The 13,836-nt window shown below is 38.2% G+C and overlaps 1 protein-coding gene across 3 annotated transcripts in view; it reads right to left on the bottom strand.

The window, feature by feature from the left end:
* SNX12 (sorting nexin 12) overlaps positions 1-13,836 on the bottom strand; it is a 63,144-nt gene that overhangs the window by 22,376 nt on the left and 26,932 nt on the right. The window lies entirely within an intron of this gene.

Raw genomic sequence — 13,836 nt, 5'->3', positions numbered from 1 at the left:
ATTGTCACCCTGTTTATTTAACTTATATACAGAGTACATCATGCAAAATGCTGGGCTGGATGAAGCACAAGCTGGAATCAAGATTGCTGGGAGAAATATCAATAACCTCAGATATGTAGATGATACCACCCTTAGGGCAGGAAGCAAAGAGGAACTAAAAAGCCTCTTATGAAGGTGAAAGAGGAGAGTGAAAAAGTTGGCTTAAGTGAAAAAGCTGGCTTAAAATTCAACATTCAAAAAACTATGATCATGGCATCCAGTTCCATCACGTCATGACAAATAGATGGGGAAATAATGGAAACAGTGACCGACTTTATTTTCTTGGGCTCCAAAATCACTGTGGATGGTGACTGCAGCCATGAAATTAAAAAGACGCTTGCTCCTTGGAAGAAAAGCTATGACAAACCTAGACAGCATATTAAAAAGCAGAGACATTACTTTGCTAACAAAAGTCCATATAGTCAAAGTTATGATTTTCCCAGTAGTCATGTATGGATGTGAGGGTTGGACTATAAAGAAGGCTGAGCACCGAAGAATTGATGCTTTTGAACTGTGAGGTTGGAAAAGACTCTTGAGAGTCCCTTGGACTGCAAGGAGATCCAACCAGTCAATCCTAAGGGAAATCAACCCTGAATATTCATTGGTAGGACTGATGCTGAAGCTGAAGCTCCAATACTTTGACACCTGATGCGAAGAATTGACTCATTGGAAAAGACTGAAGGCAGGGAAAGACTGAAGGCAGGAGGAGAAGGGGACAACATTGGATAAGATGGTTAGATGGCATCACCGACTCAACGGACATGAGTTTGAGCAAGCTCCAGGAGACAGTGAAGGACAGGGAAGCCTGGCGTGCTGCAGTTCATGGAGCTGCAAAGAGTCAGACATGACTGAGCGACTGAACAACAAGAACAATATTTTTGCTTACCTTGTTGTAGATTAATTGACCATAAATGTATGAGTTTATTTCTGTGCTCTGTATTCTGTTCCATTGATCTAAGTGTCTATTTTTATGGCAAGAAATCAGTGAGCATACTTCTGGCTCTGTTCTTTTACTCAAAAGATTGCTTTGGCTACTGGGGATCTTTTCTGATTTCCATCTAAGTTTTAGGATTATTTCTTTTAGCTTTGTGCAAAATGTCATGGGTATTCTAATAGCAATTGCATCAGTATGGTCATTTTAAAAAATATTTGTATTTATTTATTCTATTTTTGGCTGTGCTGGGTCTTCATTACTGCGCAGGCTTTTCTCTAGGTGCAGTGAGCTACTCTCTAGTCGTGTGAGGGCTGCTGACTGTGACGCCTTCTCTTGTTGCCGAGCAGGGGCTCTAGGGTGCACAGGCTTCAGTAGTTGCAGCATGTGGGCTCAGTAGTTGTGGCTCCCAAGCTCTAGAGTACTCAATAGTTGTGGCTCATAGGCTTACTGGCTCCACAGCATATGGGATCTTCCTGGACCAGGGATCCAACCCATGTCTCCTGCATTGTCAAGAGGATTCTTTACCACTGAGCCAGGGAAGACCAGTATGACCATTTTAACAATGTTAATACTTCCAGACCATGAAGACGGGATATCTTTCCATTTCTTTGCATCATTTTCAATTCCCTTCATCAGTATTTTATAGTTTTCAGAGTATAGGTCTTTCACCTCCTCTAAGTTTACTCCTAGATGTTTTATTCTTTTTGATGCAATTTTAAATAGGACTGTTTTCTTGCTTTCTCTTGCTGATAGTTCATTACAAATGTATATAAAAGCATCAGGTTTCTGTCTACTAATCTTGTATCCTGCAACTTTACTGAATTCACTGATTAGTTCTTAGTTTTCTGATGGAGACTTTAGGGTCTTCTATATTTAGTATCATATCATCTGTAAATAGTGAGTTTTATTTCTTCTCTTCCAATTTAGATTCAATTTATCTCTTTGTCTTGTCTGATTGCTGTGGCTAGGGCTTCTAATACTATGGTAAATATATGTAGTGAGAGTAGGCATCCTTATCTTGTTCCTGATTTAAGAGAAAACACTTTCAGCCTTTCACTATTGAGTATGGTGCTCACTGTGGGTTTGTCATATATGGCCTTTATTATGTTGAGATTTGTTCCCTCTGTATCCACTTTGATGAGAGTTTTTATTATGAATGAATGTTGAATTTTGTCAAATGCTTTTTCTGCATCTAATGAGATGAGCATGTGATTTTTATCCTTCCTTTTGTTAATGAGGTGTATTACATTGATTTGTGAATGTTGAACCATCCTTGCATCCCTAGAATAGATCCCATTTGTTCATGCTGTATGATCCTTTTCATATATTGTTGAATTCAGTCTGCTAACATTTTGTTGAGAATTTTTGTATCTATATTCATCAGAGATACTGGCATGTAATCTCTTCTATTGTAGTGTTTTTAATCTGGTTTTGGTATCAGGGTAATGATGGCCTTGTAGAATGAATTTGGGAGTGTTCCCTCCTTTTCAATTTTTTGGAATCATTTGAGAAGGATAGGATTCTTTATATGTTTAGTAGAAATCCCCTATGAAGCTCTCCAGTATTGGACTTGTGTTTTCTGGGAGTTATTTAAATTACTACTTGAATTTCCAGATGTTCAAGCTGGTTTTAGAAAAGGCAGAGGAACCAGAGATCAAACTGCCAACATCCACTGGATCATGGAAAAAGCAAGAGAGTTCCAGAAAAACATCTATTTTTGCTTTATTGACTATGCCAAAGCCTTTGACTGTGTGGATCACAATAAACTGTGGAAAATCCTGAAAGAGATGGGAATACCAGACCATCTGACCTGCCTCTTGAGAAACCTGTATGCAGGTCAGTAGGCAACAGTTAGAACTGGATATGGAACGACAGAATGGTTCCAAATAGAAAAAGAAGTATGTCAAGGCTGTATACTGTCACCCTGCTTATTTAACTTATATGCAGAGTACATCATGAGAAACGCTGGGCTGGAGGAAGCACAAGCTGGAATCAAGATTGCCAGGAGAAATATCAATAACCTCAGAGATGCAGATGACACCACCCTTATGACAGAAAGTGAAGAAGAACTAAAGAGCTTCTTGATGAAAGTGAAAGAGGAGAGTGAAAAAGTTGGCTTAAAGCTCAACATTCAGAAAACTAAGATCATGGCATCCGGTCCCATCACTTCATGGCAAATAGTTAGGGGAACAGTGGAAACAGTGGCTGACTCTATTTTTCTGGGCTCCAGAATCACTATAGATGGTGATTGCAGCCATGAAATTAAAAGATGCTTACTCCTTGGAAGGAAAGTTATGACCAACCTAGACAGCATTTTGAAAAGCAGAGACATTACTTTGTCAACAAAGGTCCATCTAGTCAAGGCTATGGTTTTTCCAGTAGTCATGTATGCATGTGAGAGTTGGACTATAAAGAGAGCTGAGCACTGAAGAATTGATGCTTTTGAACCTTGGTGTTGGAGAACTCTTGAGAGTCCCTTGGACTCCAAAGAGATCCAACCAGTCCATCCTAAAGGAGATCAGTCCTGGATGTTCATTGGTAGGACTGATGTTGAAGCTGAAACTCCAGTACTTTGGCCACCTGATGAGAAGAGCTGACTCATTGGAAAAGACCTTGATACTGGGAAAGATTGAGGGCAGGAGGAGAAGGGGATGATACAGGATGAGATGGTTGGATGGCATCACCGACTCAATGGATGTGGGTTTGGGTGAATTCCGGGAGTCGGTGATGGGCAGGGAGACCTGGCGTGCTGCGGTTCATGGGGTCGCAAAGAGTCGGACACGACTGAGTGACTGAACTGAACTGAATTCAGTTAGTACACTGTATACTCTCCTCAGCAACAGTAGCCCTTGTCCTAGTGGGGAGCTGTGCTGGTGCAAGAGAGGCCATAATGGGTTCTTGGTGTGGGCCAGGGCACACATCGTGATAGGTCAGAGTCCCAGGCAGTTTCTATCAGCTTCCTCTGCCTTGTTTTGAGAATAAGCAAGTGTGTGCCTGCTCTTCAGGGGCACAGTCTTGGTTTCTTATAACTCTATTAGTCCCATTAGTTTTCAAACCAGCTAAGAGGAATTGTCTTCCCAGTATTGGACCCCAATATGTGGTTTGAGCCATTCACTCCCTAGGAAGGGTCTCCAAGTTCATATAATCTCCTCTGCTGTGTTCTCTCTGAAGTGTGCAGGTTCTGATCAGATTGCTGCTTCTCCCTCTCTACCAAATTCATTTGGATCTTTCTTTACAGCTTTGGTTGCAGAAGAGCCTTTCTGTCTTTCTCTAGTTTGTTTTCAGTGAGAATTGCTCCACCCATAGATATATTTTTGATGTATTTATAGAGATAGGTGAGATCAACATCCTCATACTTCACCATTTTGATCTCTTCCCCCAAAAGACAATAATCTTAGAGAAGTTTTACAAATCTTAGGACTTCCCTGGTGGTACAGTGGCTAAGAATCTGCCTGCCAATGCAGGGGACACAGGTTCAATCCCTGGTCCAGGAAGATTCCACATGCCGTAGAGCAACTAAGCCTGTGCTCCACAGCTACTGAGTCCATGCTCTAGAGCCCATGAGCCATTTACTGCTGAGCCCCTGTGCCACAACTACTGAAGCCTGCTCACTCTAGGGCCCACGAGCCACAGCTACTGAAGCCCATGCTCCCTAGAGCCTGGAAGTCGCAACTACTGAGCCTGAGTGCTGCAACTACCAAAGCCCGTGCACCTAGAGCCTGTCTTCAACAACAAGAGAAACCACAACAGTGAGAAGCCCATACACTGCAACTAAAGAGTAGCCCCCACTTTCCTCAACTAGAGAAAGCCCATGAGCAGGAATGAAGATCCAGTGCAACCAAAACTATAAATAAATAAATAATTTTTAAAAGAATTTTTATAAGTCTTGAAAAAGTTATTAAGAGACTAAAAATAATCTTTTTATAAAAGAAGGAACAGTATTTTTTGTCACACAGGCCAGGATTCAAATCCTTGCTCTGTCACGTATTTGCATGATCCCCTGGAAAAGGGATAGGCTACCCACTCCAGTATTCTTGGGCTTCCCTTGTGACTCAGCTGGTAAAGAATCTGCCTGCAATGCAGGAGACCTGGGTTCAATCCCTGGGTGGGGAAGATCCCCTGGAGAAGGGAAAGGCTACCCACTCCAGTATTCTGGCCTGGAGAGTTCCATGAACTGTACAGTCCATGGGGTCACAAACAGTCAGACATGACTGAGCGACTCTCCCTTTCACTTTCAGGCAAATTGCTTAGCTTTTCTTAGCTTCAATTTCTTCAAGTTGTAAAGATAATACTATTAATTCTCTAGTTATACAGACACACTCATTCCTCCCTAACTTACCAAGAGCTTTTACAAATCATTACAAATCAACAGGAAAGTGATGAACACCCCTATAGAAAAATGGGCAAAAGATAATTTATTAAAAATTATATATAGATAATCAATAAATACAGTTAGTGGAAAAAATGTTCAATCTCACCACTAGTCAAAGACATGCCAATAAAACTTTTAATATAAATTTTAATCTATGAGAGACTGACAAGGAATAAAAACATTGATAAAATCCAGTGTTGATGAAAGTATGGGAAAATGTACTATTGGTGATAATGCAAACTGGTATAACATTTCTATCGCTTCCCTAGTGGCTCAGAGGGTAAAGCGTCTGCCTGCAGTGCAGGTAGACCTGGGTTCGATACCTGGGTCAGGAAGATCCTCTGGAGAAGGAAATGGCAACCCACTATAAAGCATTCGATAATATCCATTAAAACTGACCTAGAAAGTTCTACACTGAAAACTATAAAACATTCCTATAAGAAAAATTTATAGGCCTAAATAAATGGACCTGCCATGTTCTTAGATTGAAAGACACAATACTGTTAAGGTGTCAAACCTCTATAAATTCATCTATAGACTCAATAAAATTGTGATCATAACCCCATCACGTTTTAAAATAAAAATTGGCAAGCTGATTTTTAGATGTACACGGAAATGCAAAGGACCTACAATATCCAAAGGAATTTCAAAAAAGATTAACAAAGTTGGTAGATCTATATTCCTGACTTTAAGACTTACTACAAAGAAAGTCACAGTATTTGATAGACAAATAGGCCAATGGAACAGAATAGAGAGTTCTATACATGCAAAGTAATTTGATTTTTGACAAAGCAATATTGAATTGGGGAAAGGAAAAGTCTTTCAACAAATGGTGCTGGAAAAATTGGATATCAATACAGAGAAAATAAACCTCGACCCCAATCCTACATCATTCATAAAAACTAACTGAATGTCAATTATACCTTAATAAAGCTGAAATTTTTAGAAAACCAATTGAAGATAGATTGTGGAACCAGTCATAAAATATAATTTTTAAAACTATAAAGTTTCTAGAAGAAAACTCAGGAAAGGATCTTTGAGACGAGGATAGACAAAGCTTTCTTAGAAAGAACACAGAAAGCAATATTCATATAAAAGAAAAATTATAAATTAGATTTCACCAAATTAAAAAAAAAAAGAAACCTGTTCATCAAAAATCACCACTAAGAAAATGAATAGGCAAGTGACAGACTAGGAGAAAATATTTGTAAAACATATACTTGACAAAGAACTTGTAACCAGAGTATAATGAACTCCTATCTTAGAAGACTATGTCAAAAGATATAGAATGTGTTGAAAGTCACAATCTAGGAGGAAGATAAATGCCATCATTGTTTACTGGATGGTCTGTGGTCACAGCAACCAGACCTGTATGTAGAACAAGAGGAGGTGCCTTCTCCACAGTCTTAACAGGAGCTAAAGGAACCACTTCCACAGGCTTGGCATGAGTATGCTCGTTTTCCTACCGCCCTGCCAGCAATAGCTATAAAAACTTCATTTGTATGCATAGGTACATGGAGTATATGGGAAATCTCTGCCCCTTCCCCTCAATTTTGTTGTGAACCTAAAAATTCCCCCCCCCAAAAAGTCTTTATTAAAAAATACAGAAAAAAAGAACTCATACTTGGTCGCCAAGTCTTGCCCAACACTTTGCAACCCCATGGACTGTAGCCCATCAGGCTCCTCTGTCCATGGGATTCTTCAGGCAAGAATACTGGAGTGGGTTGCCCAATTCAATAATTTAAAAAGGCAAACAATCCAGTTTGGAAAAAGGAGAAAATATTTGAATAGACACTTCACAAAGAAAAATGTATAAATAGGAAATAAGCGTGTGAAAAAGTGCTTGACATCACTAGTCATCAGAGAAATGCATATTAAAACTACAATGGATGCTACTACACAGTAAAATACCTAAAATTTAAAAGACCAACTATATCAAATGTTGGAGAAGATATAGAACAAGTGGAATTCTTATACATTATCAATATGAATTAAAATGGTACAACTATTTACAAGAACTGTTTTGAAGTGTCTTATAAATTTAAATATATATCTACCCTACAGTTTAGAAATGCCACTTCTATCTAGATACTTACCAAAAAAAAAACCCTACAAAAGACAAAGCAACAAAAGTATATGTTTATGAAAAGATTTTAGTCATAATAGCTAAAAAAAAAATATAAACAATCCAAATGTTCATCAATAATAGAAAGGACAGACTGGTATATTCACACAATGGGATATCACTCAATAATGAAAGGGAGAAAACTTGATATGCACAATTAACATGGGAAAATCTCAGAAACATTATGCTGAGCAAAAGAAGCATTACACATAAACTGGTCCTTAAAAGCTATAGATTTTGAAGCAAATGTTGGTTAATAAATGCATTAACAAGTAAAACATTTTACTAAGGACAGAACCAGACAATTACACAAAGATTCATGGGTAAGAATGTTCATCACAGGTGCTTATAATAGCAAGAAAACCTGAAAATAACCTAAAAGTCCATTAAGAGAAAATTAAATAAAATTATATTACATCCACAAATTATAATACTACACAGCCATTTAAAATTATGGTATAATGTATATTCATTGACACAGAAAAAAGTTCAGAACATGCTACTGAGTGCAAACAAAATGGATTACAAACAACTCTCCTTGGAAAGGATATAAAATGATTGATAATACCCAATATTGACAAGTATGTGGGAAAAACACACCTTCATATTCTCTTGGTAAAGCATGTAAAATGGTAGACTCTATAACTGTAATTAAAATTCTAAGTGTGCATACCTTTTCACATAGCAATACATTTCTAAAACTTCATGCTATATACTCACATAGGCACATAAATACATGTACAAAGAATGTTTGTAATAGTCATACATTATAACAACCCAATGGAGAAGGCAATGGCACCCCACTCCAGTACTCTTGCCTGGAAAACCCCATGGACAGAGGAGCCTGGTAGGCTACAGTCCATGGGGTCGCTAAGAGTCAAGACACGACTGAGCAACTTCACTTTCTCTTTTCACTTTCATGCATTGGAGAAGGAAATGGCAACCCACTCCAGTGTTCTTGCCTGGAGAATCCCAGGGACGGGAGAGCCTAACGGGCTGCCATCTATGGGGTCACACAAGTCGGACACGACTGAAGTGACTTAGCACTTAGCATACCATAACAACCCAAATGTCTATCAGTAGATTTGGCTAAATAAAATGATAGTCCATATACACAATGGGACACTATACAGCTATTAAAATTAATTAGTTGGGATTGAAGTCAGAAAGTATAATGGTGGTTACCACAGGCTGGGGGTGGAGGGAAAAGAAAAAATAATTTTTTTGTATCAAAGGGTACAAACTTTCAGTTATAAGATAAATAAGTTCTGAAAACATAATATACGCATGGTGACTATAGTTAATAACAATGTATTATATAGCTAATAGAGTAGATCTCTAGTGTTCACACTACACACACCAAAAAATGGTAACTATGGGAGTTATGTTAATTTGTTTGGTTGTGGTAATCATATCACAATGTGTACATATATCAAAGCATCACATTTTACACCTTAAATATATACAATCTTTAAATATATATACATATATATAATTCTTATTTATCTAAATAAATAAAAATATTTTAAATGAATGAGCTAAGACTCCAAATAGGCAAAATAATCTTGAGAAAGAAGAACACGGTATCACACTCCCCAATTACAAACTATACTACAAAGCTACAGTCATCAAAACAGTGTTACTGGCATTAAAAACACATATATAGATCAATGGAACAGAGTGCAGAGCTCCAAAATAAACCCATGCTCTTACACTCAATTGACCATATGACCAATCTATGACAAAGGAGACAAGAATACACAATGGAGAAAGGGCAGTCTCTTCTGTAAATAGTGCTGGGGAAGCTGGACAGCTACATGTAAAAGAATAAAATTAGAACATTCTCGGACTTCCCTGGTGGTACAGTGGATAGGAATCCACATGCCAATGCAGGGGAAATGGGTTTTCTCCCTGGTCTGGGAAGATTCCACATGCCACAGAGCAACTAAGCTACTGTGGGCCATAACTACTGAAGCCTGCATGCTCTAGGACCTGCAAGGTGCAACTACTGAGCCTATCTGCTGCAACTACTGAAGCCTGTGTGCCTGGAGCCTGTGCTGAGCAACAGAGAAGCCGCTGCAATAAGAAGCCTGCACACCGCAATGAAGAGTAGGCCCACTCACCACAACTAGAGAAAGCCCATGTGCAGCAATGAAGACTCAGTGCAAGCAAAAAAAAAAAAAAAAAGGAACATCCTCCAACACCATATACAAAAATAAACTTAAAGTGGACTAAAGCCCTAAATTTAAAATTGGATACTATAAAAACTCCTAGAGGAAAACTATGTTCCTTCACATGGATCTTGGTGATGGTTGTTTGGATTTGACATCAAAACCAAAGGCAATAAAAGCAAAAATAAACATGTGGGACTACATCAAACTAAAAAGCTTCTGCACAGCAAAGGAAACCATCAATAAAATTAAGACAACCTAATAAATAGGAGAACATATGGGAAACTCATGTATCTGCTAAGAGGTTAATGTTCAAAATACATAAAAAATTCATACACTCAATAGGTACACTCAATTGTGTGTACACTCAGTCATGTCCAGCTTTTTGCAACCCCATGAACTGTAGCCCATCAGGATCCTCTGTCCATGGGCTTTCCCAGGTAAGAATACTGGAGTGGGTTGCTATTTCTTTCTCCAGGGGATCTTCCCAACCCAGGGACTGAACCTGCATCTATTGCATCTCCTGCATTGGCAGGCAGATTCTTTACCAACAGTGCCACCTGGGAAGCCCACACTCAATAGTAACAAACAAACAAAAATCTGATTTAAAAATGAGCAGAAGATCTGAATAGACATTTTTCCAAAGAAGACATTCAAATGGCCAACAGGTACATGAAAAATAAAACATCAATAATCATCAGGGAAATGCAAATCAAAACCACACAGTATCACCACACACCTGTTAGAATGCATGCTAAGTCACTTCAGGCATGTCCGAAACTTTGCAACCCCATGGACTGTAGCCCGCCAGGTTCCTCTGTCCATGGAATTCTCCAGGGTGAGAATATTAGAGTGGGTTACCATTTCCTCCTCCAGGGGATCTTCCCAACTAAGGAATGGAGCCAGGTGTTTTATGGCTCCTGCATTGGCAGGCAGGTTCTTTAGCACTAGCACTACCTGGGAAGCCCCCTGTTAGAATGGCTATTATCAAAAAGACAAGAAAAAACAAATGTTGGTAAGGATGTGGAGAACAGGGAACCCTTGTGTGCATCACTGATGGGAATGTAAATTGGTACAGCCAGTAGGGAAAATAGTTTGTGGAGATTCCTCAAAAAATTAAAAATGGAACTACCATATGATCCAGCAATTCCACTTTTTGTATTTATCTGAAGATAATTAAACCACTAACTCAAAAAGGTACATGCACCCCCATATTCAGTGGAGCATTATTTACAATAGTCAAGATTTGGAAACAACCTAAATGTCCATGAATGATGTGGAACAAGCCTGTCTGTATATCTGATGGTTCTCTCTCTCACTTTGTTTTTCCTTACCAGTATCCTACCTCACGTTTACCCCTGTGATGGCTATATTGCTAGCAAGCATACCTGTGGTTGTAAAAATAGTAGAGCAAAAGAGAAAAAAACTTGGTTATTGATATAAAAGATTTGTGTATGTCTTTTAAACATAATTTCCACCTTACATGGAATAATCAGGAAAAGTGTAAAAACTCAAAAGTTAAATAAAAAAATTTATCAGTTAAAAAAATAAATGTTCATCAATGGATAAAGATGATGTGGTAAATATATACAATAGAATATTATTCAGCCACAAAAAATTAAATTTTGCCATCTGTGACAACATGGATGGACCCTGAAGGCATTATGCTAAGGGAAATAAGTCTGAAAAAAAAAAATACCATATGATCTCACTTGTATGTAGAATCTAAAAACAAACAAACAAAAAAACAAGACAAATCAAGCTCATAGATATGAGAGAACAAATTAGTGGTTGCCAGAGGCGGGAGGCAATATGGGAGAGGGGATCATGGGGATGTAATATAAAGCATGGTAACTGTAATTAATAATACTGTATTACAGTATTATTTACTGTATTACTTATGTATTATTTATGTATTACTGTATTACATATTTGAAAATTGCTGAGAGTAAATTTTTAATATAATCAACAAAGACACACTGTATCACACAAGGAACTATACTCAATACTCTACAATAACCTTTATGGGAAAGGAATCTGAAAAAGAATAAATGAATATATATAACTAAACCACTTTGCTGTACACAAGAAACTAACACAATATTATAAATCAACTATACTCCAATAAAAACTACTTTTAAAAAAAGGAAAGTAAATCTTAAATAAGTTCTCAACACAAGAAAAAGAAGTTCATAACTATCTATAGTGATGGATGTTAACTAGACTTATTTTGGTGATCATTTCACAATATGAAATTCAATAACTGATATTGAATCATTATGTTGTAAACCTGAAACTATATGTCCATTTACACCTCAATAGAAAATTGTTTGGATTTTTAAAAATGAATGCATTGATGCTGTATGTATAAAATGACCAAAATGTCCAAAATAGATTATGCAGAAAGGAAGTACAGAATGGCATATAAAATATAATATGTTCCCATTATTATAAAAATATAAAAGTATGTGTATAGATGAAACTCTGGAAGACCTACACTAAATTCTTAACAGAGGTTATCTCAGAGTAATAGAACTACCAGATAGAACTCTCTAGACTGTAGGTTTAGTTATTAAGCCATTCTTTTATAATACATATTATTTTTAAAATAATAAGAACACCTTTTGAAAAATAAAGTGAAGGGTGGACTTTCCTGGTGGCTCAGTGGATGGGAATCCTCCTGCTAATACAGGGAATACAGGTTTGATCCCTGGTCTGGGAAGATTCCACATGTTGCACAGCAACTAAGTCTGTGTGCTGCAACTAATGAGCTCATGCACCTAGAGCCCATGCTCCACAAAAAGAGGAGCCACCACAATGAAAAGCCAGTATATCTCAATGAAGAATAGCCCCTGCTTGCCACAACTAGAGAAAGCCCAAGCACAGCAAGAAATCCAGTGTGACCAAAAATTAATTAATTCAAAAAAAGAAAGTGAAGGGGTTATGGATTTGAAGGGAAATGACAAAAGGATTAAGGTAGTGAGAAACCAAAGTAGAGGACAAAGACTGCAATAATGGAATTTTACATTTTCAGTAGAGTAATTCTGGGAAATGGCCAAATCCAGGAGCAGGCAGAGAGATTTTTGTTGCAGAAGTAGAGTGGAGAACACTAGCAGTGGCCAGAGAACTGTGAAGCTGGGGTGCTGCTTGGCTAGTCAAATCACAGAGCTGTCTGATCAGGTGAAGAGCTGGAGTTTGGGTAGAGGGGAGAATAAAAGCTAGATGCCTGAAAAATTGGGACTTGTCTGACCAGGGATCGAAATCTGGCCCCCTTGCATTGAGAGTGTGGAGTCCTAGCCACTGGACCACCAGGGAAGTCCCAATTCCTTCTTGATGTAGTAATTTATTAACTTCTTTTATATTTCCTTATATTTTTTTTGAGAACTCAGGCATCTGGCTCTTATTCTCCCCTCTACCCAAACTCTACACTCCAAAACTAGGGGGCCCAGATTCGATCCCTGTTGGGGGAACTAGATCCCATATGCTGCAACTAAAATCCTGCATTCCACAACTAAGATTGAAGATCCCACATGCTGCAATAAGACTTGGCACAGCTAAAGAAATAAATAAATAAATACTTTTTAAAAAAGAAGAAGGAATAAAAAGGGAATTCCTCAGCAATCCAGAGGTTGGGACTCCACACTCTCACTGCCAGGGGCCCAGGATTTGATCCCTGGTCAGGAAATGAAGATCCCACAAGCTGTGGGAGGCAACCAGAAAAAAAAAAAAAAAGAATAAAAAGTAATAATACCAGAAAAGTGAAAGTGAAGTCGCTCAGTCGTGTCCGACTCTTAGCGACCCCATGGACTATAGCCTACCAGGCTCCTCCATCCATGGGATTTTCCAGGCAAGAGTACTGGAGTGGGGTGCCATTGCCTTCTCTGTGAGACATGAACATTGAATATTACCAGAAGGCATGAGCCTTTTAATCTGAGTGTTGAAAGCAATGGTCTGAAAATAGTGAAGAATAAGAATGATGATAATTTCTACTGTGAAACAAATAAAAAAGACTAATGACTGAAAAAGACAAATAACTCTCCAGCATTGGTGACATATGACATATCATGTATGGCTGGTAAGAATGTACATTAGAACAAACTTTCTGGAGTAGTGTGGGTAGTGTTGAGTTGCTATTGTTCAGTTACTCAGTCCTGTCTGACTCTTTGCAGCCCCAGAACTGCAGCACGCCAGCCTT

Source organism: Bos indicus, chromosome X (assembly GCF_029378745.1).
Source record: "Bos indicus isolate NIAB-ARS_2022 breed Sahiwal x Tharparkar chromosome X, NIAB-ARS_B.indTharparkar_mat_pri_1.0, whole genome shotgun sequence".
Lineage (NCBI taxonomy): Eukaryota > Metazoa > Chordata > Mammalia > Artiodactyla > Bovidae > Bos > Bos indicus.
This window is presented reverse-complemented; position numbering and strand designations above follow the sequence as displayed.